This window comes from Spermophilus citellus (genome assembly GCF_964194105.1).
Source record: "Spermophilus citellus genome assembly, contig: SCAFFOLD_370, whole genome shotgun sequence".
NCBI classification, from domain to species: domain Eukaryota; kingdom Metazoa; phylum Chordata; class Mammalia; order Rodentia; family Sciuridae; genus Spermophilus; species Spermophilus citellus.
In genome coordinates this window covers 33,917-58,050 of record NW_027672998.1, presented here as the reverse complement: position 1 = coordinate 58,050, position 24,134 = coordinate 33,917, and the positions used below count along the sequence as shown (strand labels likewise).

Sequence of the window (24,134 nt, the reverse complement as noted above, 5' to 3'; positions counted from 1 at the left end):
AGATTTAACCCAGAAAATATGTTGCTTTCAAATCTTCATGCTGATGCAATGCTCCTCTCCAACCCAGGGTACAGTTTTGTTACCTCTGAATACATTAAAAAAAAAAAAAGAAATGAAGGCACACACCATTTTCACACACCTACAGTGGCTATCTCAAAATAAATAAACAAAATGAAACAAAATAAAATTTTCCTCAAGTATGAACAATTTCAAATGGTTCTGAAACAAGCAAAGTTCTAACCACATTTCTACATACAGGGCTTTTCTCCGGTGTGATTTCTTAAATGCTGTTCAAAGGAACCTGGAAATTTAAAAGTGTTACTGCAATTTTTAAAGATAGAAAAAGGATATTCACAGATGTGAATTCTTTTATGCCTTTGGAGAAAACTCAGAAAGCTGAATACTGCCCCACATGGCTTATCCTCAGCATTTTCTACAGTATGAGTCCTTTCATACAACTGAACAAAACTAGAATGGCTGAACCCTTTATATTTCTTACTTGCATAGGATTTATTCTTTTTATTCCAAAACAAAATTCCCAGTCCTTAGGAAAAAAAATGAGAAAACTGGAAGATTTCCCACATTTCTCACATTCTCAGGGCTTCTCTGCATGAGTGTTTTCATACATAAGAAAGGAAACAAAGCTGACAGAATATAGCAAATCCCCCAAATACAGAGGGTTTGTTTTTCAATGTGAGTGAAATGGCTTTGAAGGCAACAGGGAAAATGGAATGATTTGTGATATTTTTCACATTTAATGAGTTATTCAGTTGGATGTGGTGGTGTATGCCTTTAATTCATGAGACTCGAGAGGCTGATTCTGAAGAATCAATGTTGGAGGCTAGCCTCAGCACCTTAGGAAGATCCTAAGAAACTCAGCAAGTCCCTGTCTGAAAATGAAAAGTAAAAAGGAACTGGAATGTAGCTCAGTGGTAGAGCACCACCAGACTAAATCCCCAGTGGATCGATTTCTCTCTCTCTCTCTCTCACACACACACATACACACACAAACACACACACACACACACACACACACACATTTTTAGGAGTGTGAGCCTCTCTTGTCTTTGAGGATGACATGAAATACTGATTTACCATATGTCATATTCAAAGGGTTTTTCTCCAGTAAACTTCCTACATGTATATGAGTGAAACAGTAATAACAGAAGAGTTTACCAATTGTTTTCATGCATACGATTTCTATGCAGTATGTGTTCTTTCACATGTGTGAAGCAGACAAGATGTGGCAAAGGCTTCTCCACTTTGTTGACATTCATTGGGCTTCTCTCCAGTATACATTCTTCCATGTCTATGAAGGTCACTGGATCTAGCAAAGGCTTTGCCACACTGCTTACATTCTTAGGGCTTCTCTCCAGTATGAGTTTGTTCATGTGAGTGAAGGTTAGAGGACTGAGTGAAGGCTTTGCCACCCTGCTTACATTCATAGGGCTTCTCTCCAGTATGAGTGTGTTTATGTATCCGAAGGTAAAAGGCAGTAGTGTAGGCTTTTCCACATTGTTGACATTCATAGGGCTTCTCTCCAGTGTGTGTTCTTCCATGTCTGTTAAGCTGATAGGATGTAGCAAAGGCTTTTCCACATTGTTTGCATTCATAGGGCTTCTCTCCAGTATGTGTTCTTCCATGTTTATGAAGCTGACGGGATGTAGCAAAGGCTTTGCCACACTGCTTACATACATAGGGCTTCTCTCCAGTATGAGTGCTTTCATGTATGTGAAGGTCACCAGATCTAGCAAAGGCTTTGCCACACTGCTTACATTCATAGGGCTTCTCTCCAGTATGCACTCTTCCATGTATTTGAAGTTCACTGAATCTAGCAAAGGCTTTGCCACACTGCTTACAATCATAGGGCTTCTCTCCAGTATGAGTTTGTTCATGTGAGTGAAGGTGAGAGGACTGAGTGAAGGCTTTCCCACACTGCTTACATTTATAGGGCTTCTCTCTAGTGTGTATTCTTCCATGTCTATTAAGCTGATGGGACATAGCAAAGGCTTTTCCACATTGTTTGCATTCATAAGGCTTCTCTCCAGTATGTGTTCTTCCATGTGCACGAAGCTGAGGGGATGTGGCAAAGGCTTTTCCACATTGTTTGCATTCATAAGGCTTCTCTCCAGTATGTGTTCTTCCATGTGCATGAAGCTGAGGGAATGTAGCAAAGGCCTTTCCACACTGCTTACATACATAGGGCTTCTCTCCAGTATGCACTCTTCCATGTATTTGAAGTTCACTGGATCTAGCAAAGGCTTTGCCACACTGCTTACAATCATAGGGCTTCTCTCCAGTATGAGTTTGTTCATGTGAGTGAAGGTGAGAGGACTGAGTGAAGGCTTTCCCACACTGCTTACATTCATAGGGCTTCTCTCTAGTATGTATTCTTCCATGTCTGTTAAGCTGATGGGACAAAGCAAAGGCTTTTCCACATTGTTTGCATTCATAAGGCTTCTCTCCAGTATGTGTTCTTTCATGTGCACGAAGCTGAGGGGATGTGGCAAAGGCTTTTCCACATTGTTTGCATTCATAAGGCTTCTCTCCAGTATGTGTTCTTCCATGTGCACGAAGCTGAGGGGATGTGGCAAAGGCTTTTCCACATTGTTTGCATTCATAAGGCTTCTCTCCAGTATGTGTTCTTCCATGTGCATGAAGCTGACGGGATGTAGCAAAGGCTTTTCCACACTGCTTACATACATAGGGCTTCTCTCCAGTATGAGTTCTTCCATGTGTGTGAAGGTCACCAGATCTAGCAAAGGATTTTCCACACTGCTTACATTCATAGGGCTTCTCTCCAGTGTGTGTTCTTCCATGTCCCTTAAGCTCATAGGATGTAGCAAAGGCTTTTCCACATTGTTTGCATTCATAGGGCTTCTCTCCAGTATGTATTCTTCCATGTTTATGAAGCTGACAGGATGTAGCAAAGGCTTTGCCACACTGCTTACATTCATAGGGCTTCTCTCCAGTGTGAGTTTTTTGATGTATTCTAAGTAATCTGGGATAAGCAAAGTCTTTCCCACATACATTACATTTGAAATGTGCATTCCCTGTGTGTGTGATCCTGTGCTTTTGAAGACTTGTGTGTGAAATAAAGGTTTGACCATCTTGTTTACATTCATAGAGTTTCTCTCCAGAATGAGTTCTTTCATGTCTTCTAAATAAAGAAGAGAAATGAAAGGCTTTCCCAAATACCTCACATTGAAAAGGTTTACCTCCACTGTGTGTTATCATGTGTCTTTGAACACCTGGGAGAGAAGAAGAGGCTTCACCACATTGTTGACATTCATACGGTTGCCACCCAGTAAGAGTTTCTTCATGTCTTGGAATGTCATTGGAACAACTGATGACTTTCCCACATACTGTACTTTCATTTGGTCTATCTCCAGTTTGTAACATTTGTGTGTGAACACTTTTGAGAGAAACCAGAGATTTCCTATATTGTTTAAATTCACATGGCTTCTCTTCACATTCCTCATGCTTATAGTATTTGTGTCCAGAGTGAGATGTGATGTGCCTATGAAGAAATGAAGAACATACGAAATCTTTTGCACATATAATGAAGTCACATGGATTTACTCTATTAAAATTTTTCTTTGTTTGATTAAGAATTGGAATCGATTTGAAGGTTTTCCCATACTATTCTGTGGGGGAAAGTATCAAGTTTACCATAGGACTTCTTTGAAGAAGAAGTGACCAGCACATAATTGATACCTAACTCATTCACAATTTTCTATTTATTTGTAGGTCTTTACATTTCTACCAACATCAGGTAAAGGCTAGATTTTCTGATTTGTTAAAGTTGCCTGAAAATAAAGAGATTGAAAGGAAACAATCCTTTGCAACACAGCTTCTCTATGGCTATTATTCACATAGTGATATTCACATATGCAATTTCATAGTACTTTTTGCATGTCAAATACTTTGAAAAGACTGAATATCTGTTACAAATAAGTACATATTTCTGGTAAAAAAATATTATAAGAATAAATACATTTCAAATTATGCATACTTCTTCAGTTGGTTTGCTTTAAAAATTATATGACAGTTCTCAGATTCCCTCACAAATTCCTCTTGTGAGTACAGTTACCTTAGGTTGCTTCCAGAGTTTTCAATCTGATCTTCAGTGGTCTTGTCTTCCCACTTGTTTCCTAAAATGAGAACATAACAATCTTTATGAATCTTCAGGAGCTAGAAATGCATTGCCAAATTGTAGGTGCCATATATGCTTCAATAATTCATCAACTGATTTCCTTTTCACCTTCTACATAAACGACCAAAATAAACATGAGTTCTCTATTTGATTAATTTTGAAACCATCATTATTACCTATAGAAGCCAGGTTTCTGAGGACTTCCAGCATCACATCTCTATAAAGGTTCTTCTCGGAAGCATCCAGAAAAGCCCACTCCTCCTTGGTGAAGTTCACAGCCACATCCTCAAAGGTCACTGAGATCTAAAATATCCCACAAATGTATAGTGGAGGCCAGGAAAGATTGACAGCATGAGAAATCTGCACTCAACATGCATGATGTTCACATGATTCCCTGGCCTCCTGATTAATTCCATGATTTGGTCCATCAAATCTTTACTGCACTCAATTTCTTACACCCATTCCAACACTAGAATTTGGCTACTCAGAAGGCAAACATCATAGTGATTTATACATTTCCTTTGGTGAGTTCACAGGAAGTAAGACAGGATCCTATATCACTACTAACTTCTTTAATGGTTGCACCTCTATTACATGTCCTAGAAACATCCTGTGTGGTACAGAGCTAATATAAGAACATCTGATAGTACTTATCTTTAGAAGAGAAAGGGGATGAGCAGAAAAATGCAGGAATAATGAAACTAAGCATTTGCGAGAGACTCTGCCAACTACAGTGGTTCCCTGCACCTACAATGTTAATATAGACAACATGGTATTTACAGATGTCTTGTTTCCTCTTAAAGTCTATTGTTCCATACTTAAAGAAATGCCTAGAACCAGCCCACACTCCCACCCTCTGGGCATGGGGTCACTAAGGAGATTCCTTCACAGACAACATTTAGACAACATTTTACACAGTTGGACACAATGTGTTAACTGGAGATTGAGCTCATTCTGTGTGATTACACTAAGAACAACTAGAAGTTTGCAGGTACTTTACTCCAGAACAAATTTAGTCAACTAGCTTACTATTATATGACCAAAACAAACATGAGTTCTCTATTTGATTAATTTAATTTATTTATTAATAAACACAACAATTTGGTAATTTCTTGTGGTTACTGTCAAAGCAGAATGGGGTAAGTGGAAAGATGGCGCGTGTCTTAGAAATAACTCTATGACCCAAAAATGTCACCATGGGCTGGAGATGTGGCTCAAGCGGGAGCGCTTGCCTGGCATGCGTGCGGCCCGGGTTCGATCCTCAGCACTACATACAAAGATGTTGTATCTGCCGAATACTAAAAAATATGTAAAAAAAATTCTCTTCTCTCTCTCTTAAAAAAAAAAAAATAAAAGTCACCTTGTCCAAACAACAGCCTTACAAAGTTTTATAACTCTCAAAACAATCTTCTTAATAAACAGCAGGTGCTATTTTTCTAAGTCTCACAGCAACAATGAATGTCCAATGATTATCAAACTCTTCTTAACGGGAGCCGGTTCACTACCATAATGTACAGTCATGAGACACATACCAATGTTGTGCTCAAGAACATTTTGATCAAGGTTGGGCCACATATGCAATGGTTGTCTGTGGTGAAAGACATTCATTGTGCCTGTAGCAATGGTGGTGCAAACAAACCTAAGGCAGAAGTTCTTCCAGAGTGTGGTAAAGCAACAAGTTTGTAGCCCAGAATTCTGAACTATCCCACACAGTCTGGGTGTGAAAGAGGCCGCCATTCACACCTGTAAGCATGCTATGATGTCTGCACAGTGATGGAACAGACAAAAAGAAAATGTCCCTGCCACTTACACAGAAGCATACTCAAGGACTGAAACCATACAGAACCACCCCAAACAATGAAGAACCCACAATTACCCTCAGAGACATTAGCCCAACTCTGTCAGGACAATGATGCAGACAGGAGGGCTTCATGGACCTTCAACCGAACGGGAAGCACACTGAGGTCTCAGGGTCACAGCAACACTCCACAGGACATAAACCATATCCCTACAAGTGCACCACCAGTGAAATCCTATGTATGCTCAAAGAACATGAGAGCTAAAGCAGAAATCAGATCAGAAGAAGCTGAAAGGCCTCCAGGGAAGGGGACATGAAACACAGGGCTCTGAACAGACACAGGACAAAGAGGTGACTCAAGAGAAAAGGTGACCATTTTGAAAGAAAAAAAATGTAAAGTCCATCATAGGAAATTCATAGAGAACACCAGAGGTGGCGCTGTATTGGTATCCAAGTAATCCAACACACATTTCAGAAAAGAAGAGCTAAAAGCAAGCAATGAAACTGCTGCTTCAGAAAACCAGAGAAAGAAGAGCAAGGTAAACCTAAATTAACCACTGGTAGGTAACAGAGAAGGTGTTGATGAAACCACAATCAGGAAATCCGCAGTCTGCAAAATCAAGTTCTTCATGAACATCAGCATCACTGATTAACTGACAAAAGGCTAAGAATACAGAGGACAGGGGCTGGGGTTGTGGCTTGCCTAGTGCTTGGGAGAAACTGGGTTCAATCCTCACTGCCAAATAAAAAGAAAGAAATAAAAATTGTAAAATATACAATAATATTAAAGAAAAAAACAAGGACTGAAAACGTACTAACAGATTTAAAAGTGTCATCGTCAACAATGAATTGGGACTTCAAGATTATCATAAATGTGCTTGACACAAATTAGACAACTTGCAGAAACTGGATCATTCCTTTGAGAGACAATCTCCTAAAACTTACACACAAGGGGAAATACACAAAATAGATGAGCCCATGGTTGCTGAAAAAAAACAGACTCAATAACTAATTACATCCCCAAAAGGCAAGGCAAGGCTCTGACATCTCAAACAGGCTTCCATGAGACACATAAGAACTGCCATCAATTTTCTACCTTTTTTTCCAGAATATAGAAGCTGAGTTAACACCTCCTAAGTCTTTCTGAGGCATAAGTTACCATATTATCCAAATTAAATAGATGAAAAAAAGTATTAAAAAGAAGACTATGAATGATGCTCATAATCATAAATGCAAAATTTAATCATAAATGCAAAAAACTGTACAATTAAGTCATCATACTCCAGGTGTCTATGCAAATTATGTGAAAATTATGGGCACAGAAACCCTCACTGCAGTGACTACAGCAGCCATATCCAGAACGGCCCAAAGCTAGATTCAAGGAAGATGCACCTTTCAATACTGAGTGAAAAAGCTGCAGTTTAACCACACCAAAGAGCATCACCCAGAAAATGAGCTCTGCAGCCTGGAAAGATATAGCACCCTTAAAGGCAGACTGGTAAGTGAGAGTGCCGCAGTCTTGGCTGGGCACAGAATCACGAGCCACCACACAGCTTTGTAGATTCAAACAGCAAATCTTTATTCCCGAACTCACACCGGCCTCCACACATGTTCCGGGGCAATCCCAGTTCTCCCTTCCACCCAATTCACCTACTCCACTAGGCTTTCCTCCCATAATGCTCTCTGAATCTCACGAGAACTCAAAGGGAGCTCAGGTAGCAGGAACGCCCTAATCCCGGCAGCAATAATCCTCAACATCGAACTTCCCTGAAACCCAAGGTCTTAAACTGGGAACGCCCTAAACCCAAGGACCAGGATACTATACTTCCTCAAACTGCAAGATACACCCTAATCCTGGATCCACTCTGGTCATTGAACAGGGTCACCTACTCAAACACACATGCAAGGTCACAGCAAATTTAACATGGGGTACGCTGGCAAAGAAAATCGATGCGTCATTCCTACTTGGTAATGGCCCTCAGCATCTCCTCCCTTCTGATTAATTAAACAACAAGCAATGTGGCTTAAGGACCGTGCCTGGTAGGTTGTCCAATTCAACATATGGTTCTTACCCGTCATGGGAAAACTGACCTTTAGGCGTCAGCCTCCTGTCTTAGGTTGAATCCACTGCAATCAGATCAACCCGTCACTGACTACCGGTCCAGCATTCAGCCATGCTTGTGGATTAGCCTATGCACCAGTGGGGGGGTGAGGTTCTTGCCTCACCTCTGTTGGCCCCCAAATTTAGCCTTGGTGCCAGTGGGGGGGTGAGGTTCTTTGCCTCACATCTGTTGGCCCCCAAATTTTAGACCATCACTAGTAGAAGGGAGGAGGATACAGAAATGCCATGACACCAAGCCAATTGATGGCTCCTTTGGAAAAATTGCGTCACTGGTGACACCATCAGCAAAGATATGCCAGCATTACCACAATTAACATGGGGTGCGTTGGCAAGGAAATTGCATCACTGGTGACACCATCAGCAAAGATATGCCAGCAGTACCATAATTCGCTGCATCAGACGATATTTCACAATGCATGCAACTGATATATAGTCCAGGCAAGTTCTGCAGGCAGTTCAAATCGGAGGAGTCTATCAATATGTCCATATCCTCCCAAAGTAAATCAAGTCCTTGATTGAGCATTACTTGTTGAGTTATATTTATTGATGCATCAGTTTATACAGTTTACTGTGATGGCTATCATAGAAGCTGTAGTTTGGTTTTATCTTAGTCTTCACCGGCACTGGGATGGAGATAGGAATTCTGGCAATGATGCTAAAGAGACATTATCCTGAACAGAATTATTAAATATAATGAAAAGGAAAGGTGAAAGTAAACAAACAGATCTGTTAACCTCCTAAAAAACAATCCTTAACAGCTGTTTACCTAATTTAAATTAGTAAGCAAACAGATCTGTTAACCACCTTTAAAAACAATCATTAACAGCTGTTTACCTAATTTAAATTAAACCATTTAAATCACGTGAATAAAAAAAAATTCAGATCCATTTTTTCATGAGCGCTCCTCATATATGAAATATGGACATACACACATACAGACATACAACACAAAACAGTGCACACATAACATACAACACATAAGACAATAAAAGCCTTGTAGTTTTACCTAGGTGAAATCTCCATTGCAATGTTTAAAAACTCCACAGTCAAAAAATAAAACACAGTCAAAAAATAAAACTGATCAGAAAAACATTAACCTAGGTTTGTATGAGCTCAAAAAATAAAATAGAACTTTACGATGTGGGAAAAATGCAATAATAAAATAGATATTGAAAAAAAGCACCGTGGTTAATCACTGTCGCAGATGTAAGAATAGCCAAGCTGGAGCTCTGAATATCAGCTGTTATGGATTTGAGTCAAATCATCTTTTTCTTCTGTAGAAATTGCTTTAGTTAATCTCTCTGGAATCCAAATCGGCTGCTGTTCTCCCTGTGGAAACACACAAACGGAACCCCGATTCCAGACAATAACTGGATCAGGGCCTTTCCATCGTCCTGTTAGAATATCTTTCCAAAGTACCTTAGGCTTATGTACATTTTTCGGGTACATATGTCTTTCCGCAGCACTAAGTCCTGATGAATCCAAATTTAAAAAGTTTAGAGTAAAAAGGGTTATTTTAAGTTTATCTTTGGGGGATATATACCCCTTGCCAATTCCCTCTTTTTGCTTTAATAGGTATGTTTTAATAGTTTGATGAGCTCTTTCAACTATGCCTTGTCCCTGTGGATTGTATGGGATTCCTGTTATATGAGTAATACCAAATGATGAGCAAAATTGTTTAAAAGAGGCAGAAGTATAACCAGGACTGTTATCAGTTTTTAACTGTTTAGGAACACCCACAGTGGCACAATTTTGTAAGCAATGAGCTATAACATCTTTAGTTTTTTTTTTTTTTCCAGCATGAAGGGAGCCCATCAAAAATCCAGAAGAAGTATCAACTGTAACATGTAAATATTTTAATTTTCCAAATTCTGGCAAGTGTGTGACGTCCATCTGCCAAATATGGTTAGGTATCAGTCCTCTAGGATTGACTCCAAGATTAACTTGTGGTAAAAAGGTCACACAATTTTGACATTGTTTTATTATATGCCTGGCTTGTTCCTTAGTTATTTTAAAATGCTTTTGTAAAGTATTAGCATTAACATGAAACCTTTTATGAAAATTTGTAGCTTCTTCTAATGTAAGGAAAATATGTACGTCATGTGTAGTTTTATCTGCTAAATCATTGCCCAAACTAAGAGCTCCAGGCAATCCTGTATGTGCCCTAATATGCCCTATAAAGAATGGATCTTTTCTGTCCCATATTAGACTTTGTATAGTGGAAAACAAAGAGAAAACGGTAGAGGAAGGGGAAATCCTACCAGCATCTTCAAGGGACATAATAGCATTAACTATATATTGACTATCAGAAAATAAATTAAATACAGAATCTTTGAACATCACAAAAGCTTGTAAAACTGCATTAAGCTCTACCTTTTGAGCTGATTGTTTGGGTACTAAAAATGTAAAAGTTTGATCAGGGGTAACTACAGCTGCTGTACCATTATTAGACCCATCAGTGAATATATTTGGAACATTCATGATAGGTGTTTTCCTTGTCATTTTAGGAAAAACTACAGGATGCTTAGACGAAAAAGACAACAAAGGATTCGATGGCAAATGATTATCAAATGAAACATTAGATTTACACATGATTATTGCCCAAGTATTTAACTCATTAGCTAATTCATCAATTTGATCCATAGTATATGGAGTAATAATTTTATTGGGAGAAATTCCAAACACTCCCTTTGCTGCTCTTATTCCTTTGAGTATTAATTGTCCTACAGCCTCAGGATACCTAGTAAGAATAGTGTTAGGAGAATAAGATAAATGTACCCACAATAATGGACCTTCTTGCCAAAATACTCCTGTAGGAATATTTTTTGTTGGTAGTACAATAAATAATAAAGGCAAACATATCAATTCTATCTAAATGCATATTTTCCATATATGTTTCAATAATTTTAAATGCCTTTCTAGCTTTAGGAGTTAACATTCGGGGTGAATTTGGATCTGATGGACCCTTTAGATTATCAAATAAATGTCCCAACTCTCCTGTTCGTATGCCTAGATAAGGCCTTATCCAATTTATGTCTCCCAATAACTTTTGAAAATCGTTGAGTGATTTGAGTTGATCTACTCGTATTTGAATTTTCGGCGGATGGACCATGGTTGAGGATAATAGAACTCCTAAATAATTAATTGGAAAATTGAATTGTACTTTATCTATTCCTATCTCTAGATTATAATTTTTTAATAAGTTCGTAAGTGTGGCATAACATTCCAGCAATATGTTTTTATCTTTATGTGCTAATAATACATCATCCATATAGTGAAATATTTTTAGTTCCGGATTTTGATTTCTAAGTGGCTGGATTGCTTTATTTACATAGATTTGACACATAGTTGGACTGTTAGCCATACCTTGAGGGAGTACTTTCCACTCATATCTCTCATCAGGACCTTCATGATTTAATGCAGGGATAGTAAATGCAAAACGTGGACTATCCTCGGGATGAATTGGAATCGAAAAAAAAAAAAAACAATCTTTAATATCTATAGATAAAACATGCCATGTTTTTGGTAAAGCAGACAATTGAGGAATCCCTGATTGAGCAGGTCCCATAATAACCATCTCATTATTAATGGCTCTTAAATCTTGCAATAATCTCCATTTACCCGATTTCTTTTTGATGACAAAAATGGGAGTATTATGGGCAGATACGGAAGGTTGTAAATGTCCTTCCGCTAATTGTTGTTTGACCAGATCATGGGCTACTTGTATCTTTTCTTTAGTCAAGGGCCACTAAGGAACCCACACTGGTCTTTCTGATTTCCAAGTAATTTTGATTGTTTCAGTGGCCCTTTCTGAAAATCTGACCCATGTCTGTCTGTTCCTTGATCTAATTGAATTGGTGCTGCTAAACCTTGTTCTTGTTTTCCTAATCTTTTTTCTTTCTTAACACCTTGTCTAGCCCTAGTAGTGGGCGCATTAGAATTGATGTTATTTGTTAACATCAAACCTAGTTGATCCAGGACATCTCGTCCCCATAAATTAATAGGAAGGTGATCCAAAACATATGGCTGTATAGTTCCTTCACATCCTTCAGGATCCTTCCAATCTAATACCATAGAACTTTTATGGGGATTAGTCGCCACTCCTAGGCCTCAAAGCGTTTGAGTGGCTTGTTGTAATGGCCAATGTTTTGGCCATTCTCGACGAGATATGATGCTAAGGTCAGCACCTGTGTCCAGTAGCCCATTAAACTTGTGAACTTGAATATTTAGTTTTAGCATTGGGCAAGAATCTAAATTTAAAGACAACATAGCCCAATCTACACCTGTGGAGCCTAATCCCTTAGAACCTCTTTCTACATTATGACTAGAGAACTTATTATGTGGGCTGGGTATTATTATCAACTGTGCTATTCTATCTCCAGGTGAAATTACTGATATACCTCCTGGAGAACTAACTATAATTTTTATTTCACCTACATAATTGGGATCAATTACCCCAGGACTTATCATAAGTCCTTTTAATGTAGATGAACTACGTCCCAATAATAAGCCTACTGTTCCTTGAGGAAGAGGTCCTTTTACTCCTGTAGGAATGATTTGAACTCCCATCTCTGGAGTTAATACTGCTCTGGCAGAGGCGCAGATGTCCAACCCTGCGCTCCCTCGGGTTTGTCTGATGAGGGATTTAATGGACAATGTGTCCTGGGCACCACCCTGATGGTGTTGCTGGGTTCCTCCACTGCCCCGTATATTTGTGGTTTTGGGCCCCGGAGCATTGGGCCCCTCACTCCATTTTTTGGCAATGAAGCCTGATGCCTTTCTCCACGATATTGTGGGTAAATACCTGATCCTTGTCCGTTTTTTGATAACGGAGTACCTTCTATGGTGGTTTGAGAATGGCATTCATTAGCCCAATGTCTCCCTCTATGGCATTGTGGGCAAATACCCGGTATTCTATTCCTTTGATTTCTAGTTTTGTTAAAACCTCCTCTTATACGGCAACTCCTTTTAAAATGTCCTGTTTGTTCGCAATTATAGCATGTTTCTGGCCTGGCATCTAAAGCCTGTTGTACTGCAGCTGCCAAGACTTGCCCTTGTTCATTAATATCTCTACATAGTTTAATATATGTATTTAAGTCTTCATGTCTCCATGGTCTAATAACCTCTCTGCAGCAACGATTCACTTGGTCATAAGCAAGTTGTTTTATTAATGGCATTGCTTGATCTGTATCCCCAAAAATTTTGGCGGCTGTTTGAATAAGCCTATCTACAAAGTCAGCGTAAGGTTCATTAGGTCTCTGTATTACCTTAGATAGCTGACCTTGTGAATCTCCATGTCCTTGTAAAGTCTTCCATGCCCTAACTGCGTCTGCAGCAATTTGTGCATATATAGCAGGATCATATTCAATTTGTTGCCGTTGACCCACATAAGTTCCTTTTCCTAAAAGCATATCTAGATTTCTTTGAGGGTAACCGGCTGCTGCATTTCGCCTAGCTGTCTCCGTGCAAAATTCCTCATTGGCAACTTTCCATAACAAATATTGCCCTCCATTTAGCACAGATTTACACATGGTAGCCCAATCTGCTGGCATCATGTCCAAGTTAGTAATGGATTCGACCATGCTTACCGTGAAGGGAGCTTGGGGACCGTAGGTTGTTACAGCCTCCTTTAACTGCTTCATTGTTTTAAAATCTAAAGCACGGTGAATTTGCTGCCCTCCTACCTGTTCAAGTACAGGGCATGCTAATCTTTGAGATCCTGTCTCAGGATCCCACTTATCAACTATGGGGTTTGAAGGCCACTCAGCTGTTTCCATCGGTGGGGCTGTTGGTTGAATTACGCCCTCTGGTAATAAAACAGAGTTAGTAACAGCCTCTTGTTGTGGCCTTTTTCCTAATAACCCCTTTTCCTTTAAATTTTCTTCCTCTGTCTGACTAGCTTGAGAGACCTTCTCTTTTGCTTGATCTAAAATGTCTTTCTCCATGGTCTGAATCTCTAACACTTTGCTTAACACCTTTTCGGTTTCTTTTTTACTAATTTCTAATCTTCTATAAAAATAATGCAACCCAATAAGATAACACAAAACAAAACCGCAACTGAATGAAACAAAAACTGAATAAAAATTCGCTGTATCAATTTTCTCTTTCTCTGGGCTGACAAACTTCAAACTTTGAGCCATCCATTTTTCCCAGTTTGCCTGAGAAATTTCTAGGGACAGGCAGCTTGAAACAAAAATGAAATAAATCAAAACAAGAACACATTGCTTTTTGAAATGGTCACCCATTCTCTCGCCTTCCCTCAGGGGCGAGCAATTTCACTTACCTCCAAGTTTCAGACGTTCCCCATATGGGCCACCAAATGCCGCAGTCTTGGCTGGGCACAGAATCACGAGCCACCACACAGCTTTGTAGATTCAAACAGCAAATCTTTATTCCCAAACTCACACCGGCCTCCTCACACATTCTGGGGCAATCCCAGTTCTCCCTTCCACCCAATTCACCTACTCCACGAGGCTTTCCTCCCATAATGCTCTCTGAATCTCACAAGAACTCAAAGGGAGCTCAGGTAGCAGGAATGCCCTAATCCCGGCAGCAATAATCCTCAACATCGAACTTCCCTGAAACCCAAGGTCTTAAACTGGGAACGCCCTAAACCCAAGGACCAGGATACTATACTTCCTCAAACTGCAAGATACACCCTAATCCTGGATCCACCCTGGTCATTGAACAGGGTCACATACTCAAACACACATGCAAGGTCACAGCAAATTTAACATGGGGTACACTGGCAAAGGAAATTGATGCGTCATTCCTACTTGGTAATGGCCCTCAGCATGAGAGAAGCCAGTTTGAAATGGCCAAGTGCAGTAACATTCCAAGTCAAAAACATTCTAAAAAAGACAATATTATAGATGCACTAGCAGAACTGATGGGTGCTAGGGACTTAGGGAGCAGAGAGGGAAGAAGGAATGAGGAGGAGTGATGAACAGGTGGAACACAGGATTCCCAAAGGAGTGAAACTCTTCTGTATGACATTATCTTGTATACGACGTGACACATCACACAGACAAGGAACCCTAAGGTGAAGGGTGAACTTTGGCTTATAATAAGATGTTGCTTCATCCATTCTCTTTATCAAATGTTCAACACTGGTTTAGTAACTAACACACACCCTACACCAATGCAATATGTTGAAAACAGTGGAGACTATCAGCTGGAGAGAAGGGGTATTTGATACTATGTGTAATGGTACATCTAATTGTCACCTTGATAGGATTAAAAGATGCCAATGATTAATGAGCTTCTGGATGTGTCAATAAGGGTATGTCTACAAATGATTGGCATATGGAATGGTGAGCCAAACTGGATAACCTCCTTAAGCTAGGCAGCACCATCCAATAGGATGGTGTCTTCAGTGGAACAAAATTCTTCACTCAGGCATTCCCTCTAAAATCTGGAACAAGACAGGAATGCCCTCTATCACCACTTCTATTCAATTTAGTTCTTGAAATACTAGCCAGAGCAATTAGACAGACAAAAGAAATTAAAAGCATAAAAATAGGAAAAGAAAAACTTAAATTATCGCTATTTGCGGATGACATGATAATATATTTAACAGACCCAAAAGGGTCTACAAAGAAACTGCTAGAGTTAATAAATGAATTCATTAAAGTGGCAGGATATAAAATCAACACGCATAAATCAAAGGCATTCCTGTATATCAGCAACAAAACTTCTGAAATGGAAATGAGGAAAACCACTCCATTCACAATATCCTCAAAGAAAATAACATACTTGGGAATCAACCTAACAAAAGAGGTGAAAGATTTATACAATGAAAACTGCAGAACCCTAAAGAGAGAGAAGAAGAAGATCTTAGAAGATGGAAATATGTACCCTGTTCATGGATAGGCAGAACTAACATCATCAAAATGGGGATATTACCCAAAGTTCTCTACAGGTTTAATGCAATGCCAATTAAAATCCCATGGCATTTCTTGTAGAAATAGATAAAGCAATCATGAAATTCATATGGAAAAACAAAAGACCCAGAATAGCAAAAGGAATTCTAAGCAGGAAGTGTGAATCTGGAGGTATAGCAATATCAGAGTTCAAAGTGTACTACAAAGCAATAGTAACAAAAATATCATGGTACTGGTACCAAAACAGGCAGGTGGACCAATGGTACAGAATAGAGGACACAGAGACCAATACACAAAATTACAACTTTCTTATATTTGATAAAGGGGCTAAAAGCATGCAATGGAGGAAGGATAGCATCTTCAACAAATGGTGCTGGGAAAATTGGAAATCTATATGCAACAAAATGAAACAGAATCCCTTTCTCTCGCCATGCACAAAAGTTAACTAAAAAATGGATCAAGGAGCTAGATATCAAATCAGAGACACTGCATCTGATAGAAGAAAAAGTTGGCTATGATCTACATACTGTGGGGTCAGGCTCCAAATTCCTTAATAGGATGCTCATAGCCCAAGAGTTAATAACAAGAATAAACAAATGGGACTTATTTAAACTAAAAAGTTTTTTCTCAGCAAGAGAAACAATAAGATAGGTAAATAGGGAACCTACATCCTGGGAACAAATTCTTACCCCTCACACTTCAGATAGAGCCCTAATATCCAGAATATACAAAGAACTCAAAAAATTAAACAATAAGATAACAAATATCCCAATCAACAAATGGGCCAAGGACCTGAACAGACACTTCACAGAGGAGGACATAAAATCAATCAACAAGTACATGAAAAAATGCTCACCATCTCTAGCAGTCAGAGAAATGCAAATCAAAACCACCCTAAGATATCATCTCACTCCAGTAAGATTGGAGGGCACTATGAAGTCAAACAACAATAAGTGTTTGTGAGGATGTGGGGAAAAGGGTACACTTCTACACTGCTGGTGGGACTGCAAATTGGTGAGGCCAATTTTGAAAGCAGTATGGAGATTCCTGGGAAAGCTGGGAATGGATCCACCATTTGACCCAACTATCGCCCTTCTCGGACTATTCCCTGAGGATCTTAAAAGAGCGTACTATGGGGATACTGCCACATCAATGATCATAGCAGCACAATTCACAATAGCTAGACTGTGGAACCAACCTAGATGCCCTTCAATAGATGAATGGATTTAAAAAATGTGGCATCTTTACACAATGGAGTATTTTGCAGCACTAAAAAATGACAAAATCATAGAATTTGCAGGGAAATGGATGGCATTAGAGCATATTATGCTAAGCGAAGCTAGCCAATCCTTAAAAAACAAATACCAAATATCTTCTTTGATATAAAGAGAGCAACTAAGAACAGAACAGGGAGGAAGAGCATGAGGAAAAGATTAACATTAAACAGAGATGAGTGGGGGTAGAGAAAGTGAGAGAGAAGGGAAAGCATATGGATATGGTAGGAAACCCTCAATGTTACACAAAATTACATATAAGAGGTTGTGAGGGGAAGGGGGGCAAGGGAGAGAATTGAACAACAGCAGATGAGGTAGAGAGGGAAGATGGGAGGGGAGGGGAGGGGGGATAGTAGGTGATAGGAAAGATAGCAGAATACAACAGTCACTAATATGCCATTATGTAAAAATGTGAGTGTGTAACCAATGTGATTCTGCAATTTGTATTTGGGGTAAAAATGGGAGTTCATGACCCACTTGAGTCAAATTTATGAAAGATGATATATCATGAGCTTTGTAATGGTTTGAACAACCAATTAAAAAAAAGAACCAAAAAAAAAATTCTTCACTCTCCCAAAGTGGACTCTGCCAGTGATTCTCTAGTGAGTTTCCAGAATCTTTGGTCTGGACTAGGGCAGCACAATTGATCCCCCTTGTTCTGAGGCTTCAGCCTCTGGGACTCTGCAGCTACTACTTCTCAAGCTCTCCAGCCTGCAGATGGCCACTGTGGACATCCACCTTCGGGTCAAGTAGGCCAATCTAATGAATCCCCTTTGATAATCATACTTTCTCTTGATACTTTTCCTCTAAAGAACACTGACTAATAAACTATGTAAGCCTAAAATTGCTCATAAAAACAAAGTTCATCTAATAAAGAAGGAAATAAACTATCAAGCCATGAAGTTTTAAAAATGTATACATAAGAAACAATATTAATATGCTAAATACCTTTTTCATAATAAAGCAAAGAGGAAGAGTCATAGTTACAAATTTCAAAAGTATGAACAAAAGCAAGAAAACTGATTTTCAATACTATTTTCATCTGGAAAGAAATCGGATGATAAGTCTTCAAAACTCATTCCAACTGCTGGGGTAGTGGTGTGCACCTGTAATTTCAGCCACTAGGGAGGTCAAGGCAGGGAAATGGCAAAAGTTTGAGGCCTGTCTCAGCAACATAGCACGGCACTCAGAAATTTAGTGAGATTGGTCTTCATCAAAAATAAAAAGGGGGTCCGGGACTGTATCTGAGTGGCAGACCATTTGCTAACATGTGTGAGGCACTGGGTATGATCCTCAGCACCACAGAAAAATAAACAAAATAAAGGTATTCTGTCCATCTACAACTATACAAAATATTAAAAAAAGAAAAAGAAAAAAGAAAAAAGAAATAAATAAGAAGAAGGGCTGAGGATGAGCTCAGTGGTCGAGTGCCTGTAGATTTATTCCCCAGTAAAACACCTGCCCACCTCCAGAACATTGCTCACAAATTGAAATTTATTTCTGGAAGATAACTAAGCATGAGCAAGCCCATGGCATAAATTCCCAGCACTCAATAAGTAAGCAAATAAACAACAGTCTACAATACTAATTCTCTTGGGCTGGAGAGTAGCTTGGTAAAATCCATGTAATGAGAGATAAAAATGATTATAATACAAAAGGTACACAATTAGAGGCATAAAAACATACAAAATCAGTGGAAAGACACCATACATTCTCACAAAGAAGACTGAATGTTCCCATGATCTAAACTCTCTGAAAAAACACTGAGCGTTTCAGTAAATTCTGTGAAATTTAGGGCATGGTTTGTTGTGTTTTGGAGGTAAACTTAAGAAAAACTACATCTAAAAATGGAAATAGGAGGGTTGGGATTCTGGGTCAGCAGTAGAGTGCTTGCCTAGCACATGAGAGGCCCTAGGTTTGATCCTCAGCACCACATAAAAATAAATAAATAGGTATTGTGTACAACTACAGCAACAACAAAAAATCCTTTTCAAAAAATTGGAAATAGTAAACTGTATCTAAGACCAGCCAAAATATTGTACAGGACAGAGAGAATAGAAAGAGCATTTATGTTAGTCCCAAGTTTCATAAGCTAAAAGGCTAGCTCCCAAAGGGGTGGCCCTACGAGGAGGCAGTTGGGAGGGAAAAGGAATTAGGTGACATGGTGAGGGGATCAGCACCCTTATTTAGACACATGGATCTCTCCTTTGCAGAAAAAAGGTGTCATTTACTCTTTCACTGATATTCAGTGATTAAATGATTACAGTTGGGTATCCAAGGTATTGCCAAAATTGTCCTTAAAATTTACAATGAAGACGGGTGTGATGGTGCACACCTGTAACACCAGCGGTTCAGGAGTCTGAGGCCCTAGGCGATATAGCAAGAGTCTGTCTCAAAACAAAGAATCTAAAAGGGGCTGGTGGTTAAGCACCTCTGGGTTCCATTCCTGATAACAAAATAACCACACAGTTAACATGAACCTGCCAAGTTCAGACAACAACAGTGAAAAACTGTCATCCTTTGTCAAATTCATCACCTTGTGAAGGACAGATACTAGTTTTCATGAAATCACATTCATAAATTTATCCACCACTATTTTTGTAGAATTGGATTCAAATTCTGCAGCAATAATGCAAGACAGAGTTTCTCTGTATCTTACATGGTATTTTGGAATCTAGGGTTGGATGTCAATTTGAAACCACTGAAAAGACAAATCTGAATCTTACGAACTTTCTGTACATACTCAGGGGTAGCAAAAGCTAATTAGGTAATTAGATGTTTTCTTTTTCTTTTCTTTTTTTTTGTGGGGGGGGCGAGTTTGGTACCCTCGAGATTAAACCCAGAGATATTTTACTATTGAGCCACATCCCCAGTCATTTTTATATTTTATTTTGAGACGCAGTCTCACCAGGTTGCATAAGGCCTCTCTAAGTTGCTAAGGCTGTCCTCAAATTTGCAACACTCCTGTCTCAGCCTCTGGAGCAAGAAGGATCACAGGTGTGCACCACTGTATCTGGCTGTAAGCTGGGATTTTTAACCAAAAAAAAGGTGGATTTTAACCCACCTCTCTCTTGCCTCTTTAATAATAGTCCATCCCATTTGGCTCTGAATAAATAAACCTGGGCCTCAGATAAGTGAGCACATCATTTCAAAGTGATACACATAAAGCTTTGGTGTTGAGAGATCACAGATGTGTCAGGCTCTAGGTGCAGGGAAGGTCCCTGACTGCGGGACATGCTTCCTCCTGGTCTTGCTCATGGAAAGCATCCAGGATCACCCTCCCAGGCACCTGGACCATGACTCCAGTCTATGAGGCTTTTCAGCTTTGCATAGCTCTGCACTGGGGTGGGTGGTCCTTATGCTCTGGGAGAGGTTTTGCTCCTTCACACCATGAGAGACTAAAAGGGCAGGAGTCACTGCTGACCTGGCCCCTCAGCACCAGCATCCACACGCTGACTGTCCACCTATCTCCAAGGAATGGGAACAGAACTTGGGGAAAACAAGGTCCCAAGGAAGTAGCTGTTTAGATGAGGCCTTTTCCAGGAGATTCCTCAGCCCAGGGGCCCCAGCAGCTTCCATGAGAGGCTGCATCCCATACATCAGGCTGTCCTCTAGGAGGAGCTGACCTAGGGCCTGAAATTCTGTTCACCCTGCAAGGCACAGGGCAGCTGTGGGCACGCTGTGGGCACTCTGTGGCAGCTCCAGGAGAGGATAGTGGCTGAGGACATGGGACTCTGGGAGGTGTCCATAGGGAACCTCTGCCCAAGAAATCTGACATGGTGCCTATGCCTAAGGAAGACAAAAGGAGAAGCACAAGATTTTTACAGCTGTGAACTCAAGTTCTCTTTACAGTTGCATCTACATCAAAGAACCTTCAGAGTACTTGACTTTGGCTAACTAGACCACCATGAGGGTGGAAATGCAGAGAGCAAACATTATCTTGAGCTATCTTAAGCCCTTTAATAGCCAATCATCTTAATTTCTGTATCAGACCGCAATCTCAAAACTTCTAAGAATATATCATTGACCTTACCAGAAGTCTCCAAAATCTACCAAAGCTCAGAATGCAATAACAGACATACAGAAGAAATTTTATTTTTTTCTTCTGTACCCCACCAAACTGATGTTCCTACCAATGCAATTGGTTAATGCAGTGATACACAGTTTCTTTTATAAAAGTTCGTGGAGGCCAGGCACAGTGGCACACAACTGTAATCCCAGCAGCTTGAGCATCTAAGATAGGAGGATTGTTAAATTCAAAGCCAGACTCAGCAACTTAGTGAGACCATAAGAAACTTAGTGACATCATGTCTGAAAATACAATATAAAAAGGGCTGGGAATGTGGCTCAGTGTTTAAGTTCCACTGGGTTCAATCCCTGGTGTATTAAAAAGGAAAAAAAAAGAAAGAAAAAAGAAAGAAATAGAAAGAAAGAAAGAAAGAAAGAAAGAAAGAAAATAAAGAAGAAGAAAGAAAGAAAGAAAGAAAAAAAGAAGTGATGTAATCTCTTCCAGGGAGGGACACACACATCATTCAGGGTAACTTGAATCCATGTTCCTTAGTACAGTCATTAATATTTGGGTTAAAATGAACTATTTTCTGAAGCTGGGGCTGTCAATGCTTTTAAACCCAACAGACTGAGAAGCTGAGACAGGAGGATCACAATTTTCAGGCAAGGCGGGGCACATTGCCAGATCCATTCTGAAAATCATACTGCAAACAGCTGGGGATGAAGGACAGTAAAGGAGTCAGACATTATTGTAGTGGCATCCCCTTTTTTCACAGAAAATTTTAACTGGGTTTCTCCAGAAATCTTCACCATGGCTAATTTTAGGACTGTCAACAAAAGAGTGTCCACAAAAAAGTTCAGTGTACATAAACTTCCCATTTTTTGTGTTGCCCTATTTTACTGGGCTGCTAGTCTGGAAGAAAACAGCACTCCAGGTGCTGGACTCTCCCTTACTAATTTTTTACACACTTGTATCCAGTATAGTAGTTTGTAGAATTGTGCAAACAAGGCCTCTGGCCTTGAGCTGGGCTTCACAGAGAAGTCACCAACTGGGCTCCATGGTAACAGCTGGTTGTGGAAGAAAGAAAGGTGAGAAGAAGCTCTCCCCTTCTCATGTGCTGTCCTTGAAGGGTTAACTTGGCCAGAACAATGAAAGAAAAACCTGCTTTTATGTGTATGATGTGACAACTTGACTGTGGTGACTCCACTTTGTGAACTCAGCCATGACACTCAAAAAGCTCATGACTGGGGCGGTTTGTATACTTTTGTTCATGAAAATTCCCCCAAGAACACAGAATGATCTATGTGGCCAACGGGAGACTAACTGATCACAACTTTCAGGCTTGCTTATGTTGCCTGAACCCCCAAACTTCCCTTTTGTGGTTTTTGTGCTTAAATATGGAGCCAAGTGAAGGCAGGGGCACCACTCTGACCATCTCATTCTTTCGAGAGCAGAGTGTCTGCCACTGGCCAGCAATAAAAGCTTAACTGGAATGAGACTGTGTGGTCTGAGAGTTATTTGGGGGTCCCGGTATTACAATGTGAACTTCTGAGCCCCTCCCCTTACATGCTGGGTATAAAATTCTGAAACCACCTGAACTCGGGGTTCAGGGGATTGATGGATTGAATACAGCAAAAGCATTGCCCTCTGAGACTGGCTACAGCCAGATGAAACTGTTTCCAGCTATCTTCAGTGCCTTGCCTCCTTTGTCCCTACATCATTATTACCCTGTGTGCCTCACATGACTACACGACTCTTGTGATTCTACATCATGGACTCTCAGAAAAGGGAGCAGTTATACTGATGTATCCCAGAATTCTATATCCCTGAGATCTATAAACAACCTCCTTATTCCCTTTAAAGCAGTTATTTTGACCAAACACAAGGAAGTGTTAAGAGATTACTCTTTCCCCTCAAGGATAATATTCACAAATAGAAAACAAATACTTTCAAAAGTGTTCTTCTTGCCAGGGTCATTGGCACAGGCCTCTAATACCAGATACGCGGGAGGCTGAAGCAGGAGGATTACAAGTTGGAAGCCAGCCTAGCTTCCAAAACACATGGAAGGGAGGAAGGGAGGGGGAAGGGAGATTGATTGATTCTTTCCAATATTTCACTAAGTGATAATGACAATTAGCAGGAAGAACTAATATCTGGCCGAGCTGTGAGGTGGAGGAAAGGTGGCCTTTTAGAAGGCAGGAGGCGCCTGCAATTTGGAGGACCTCCACTGGGTGGAGCTCCACTGGGAGAAGGAAGGTGCATTTATGGTCCTGCTTCCTACAAGTTGGGAAAAGTGAGTGTGGGCCACTGGTAGGGAGCAAAGGGGACAGCTGGGACCTGAGCCACCCTTCCAAACCCAGGGAACCAGGGGACAGGGCCCAGGACCACCTGACAGCGGGGACTCCGCGCCACTCAGCAGCTCACCCGCCCGCTGTGCCCCAAGGCAGGTGCTGACCGCGTACCTTCAGCAAACTCACCATTTTTGGCTTCTCTGGTGACCTGGCGTCCTCTGGAGGAACCTGCGGGCATCCGAGATCCCCGGGAACACGGGCAGTGCAGAGTCACCTAGGTCCCAGGAGCAGAGAACACGGGGCCTGGAGAAGGAGTAGCCCAGTTGGTGAGGAAGAAAAGCCAGCCAGCGAGATAGCGGAAGCCCGCCCTTCCCCTCCCTCTACGCACTAATTGGACAGTTCACCCCAACGACCTGGATGGGTGGCCTCTAGGCCCGCCTCTGGATCGTGACTGACAGCTAACATCATCCGATCACTGGCTGAAATTGGGTAGAGTGACAGATTCTTGGCCCCAGCCCTTTTCAGGAGGAACTTCCTGCCTGTGCTGGCAACTAATCCAGGTGGGAAGCCTTGGCTTAGCCTCTGGGACAGAGGTGACACC

The 24,134-nt window shown here is 40.4% G+C and overlaps 1 long non-coding RNA gene across 1 annotated transcript; it reads right to left on the bottom strand.

Annotated features, from left to right (window-relative positions):
• Positions 1 to 3,386: 3,386 nt before the first annotated feature.
• Positions 3,387 to 4,402, bottom strand: LOC308640280. The gene is made up of 3 exons (XR_014020209.1): positions 4,333 to 4,402; positions 4,094 to 4,154; positions 3,387 to 3,520 (listed from the first exon to the last, which is right to left on the bottom strand). It is a non-coding gene; the product is annotated as an uncharacterized lncRNA (long non-coding RNA).
• Between the last annotated feature and the right edge of the window lie 19,732 nt (positions 4,403 to 24,134).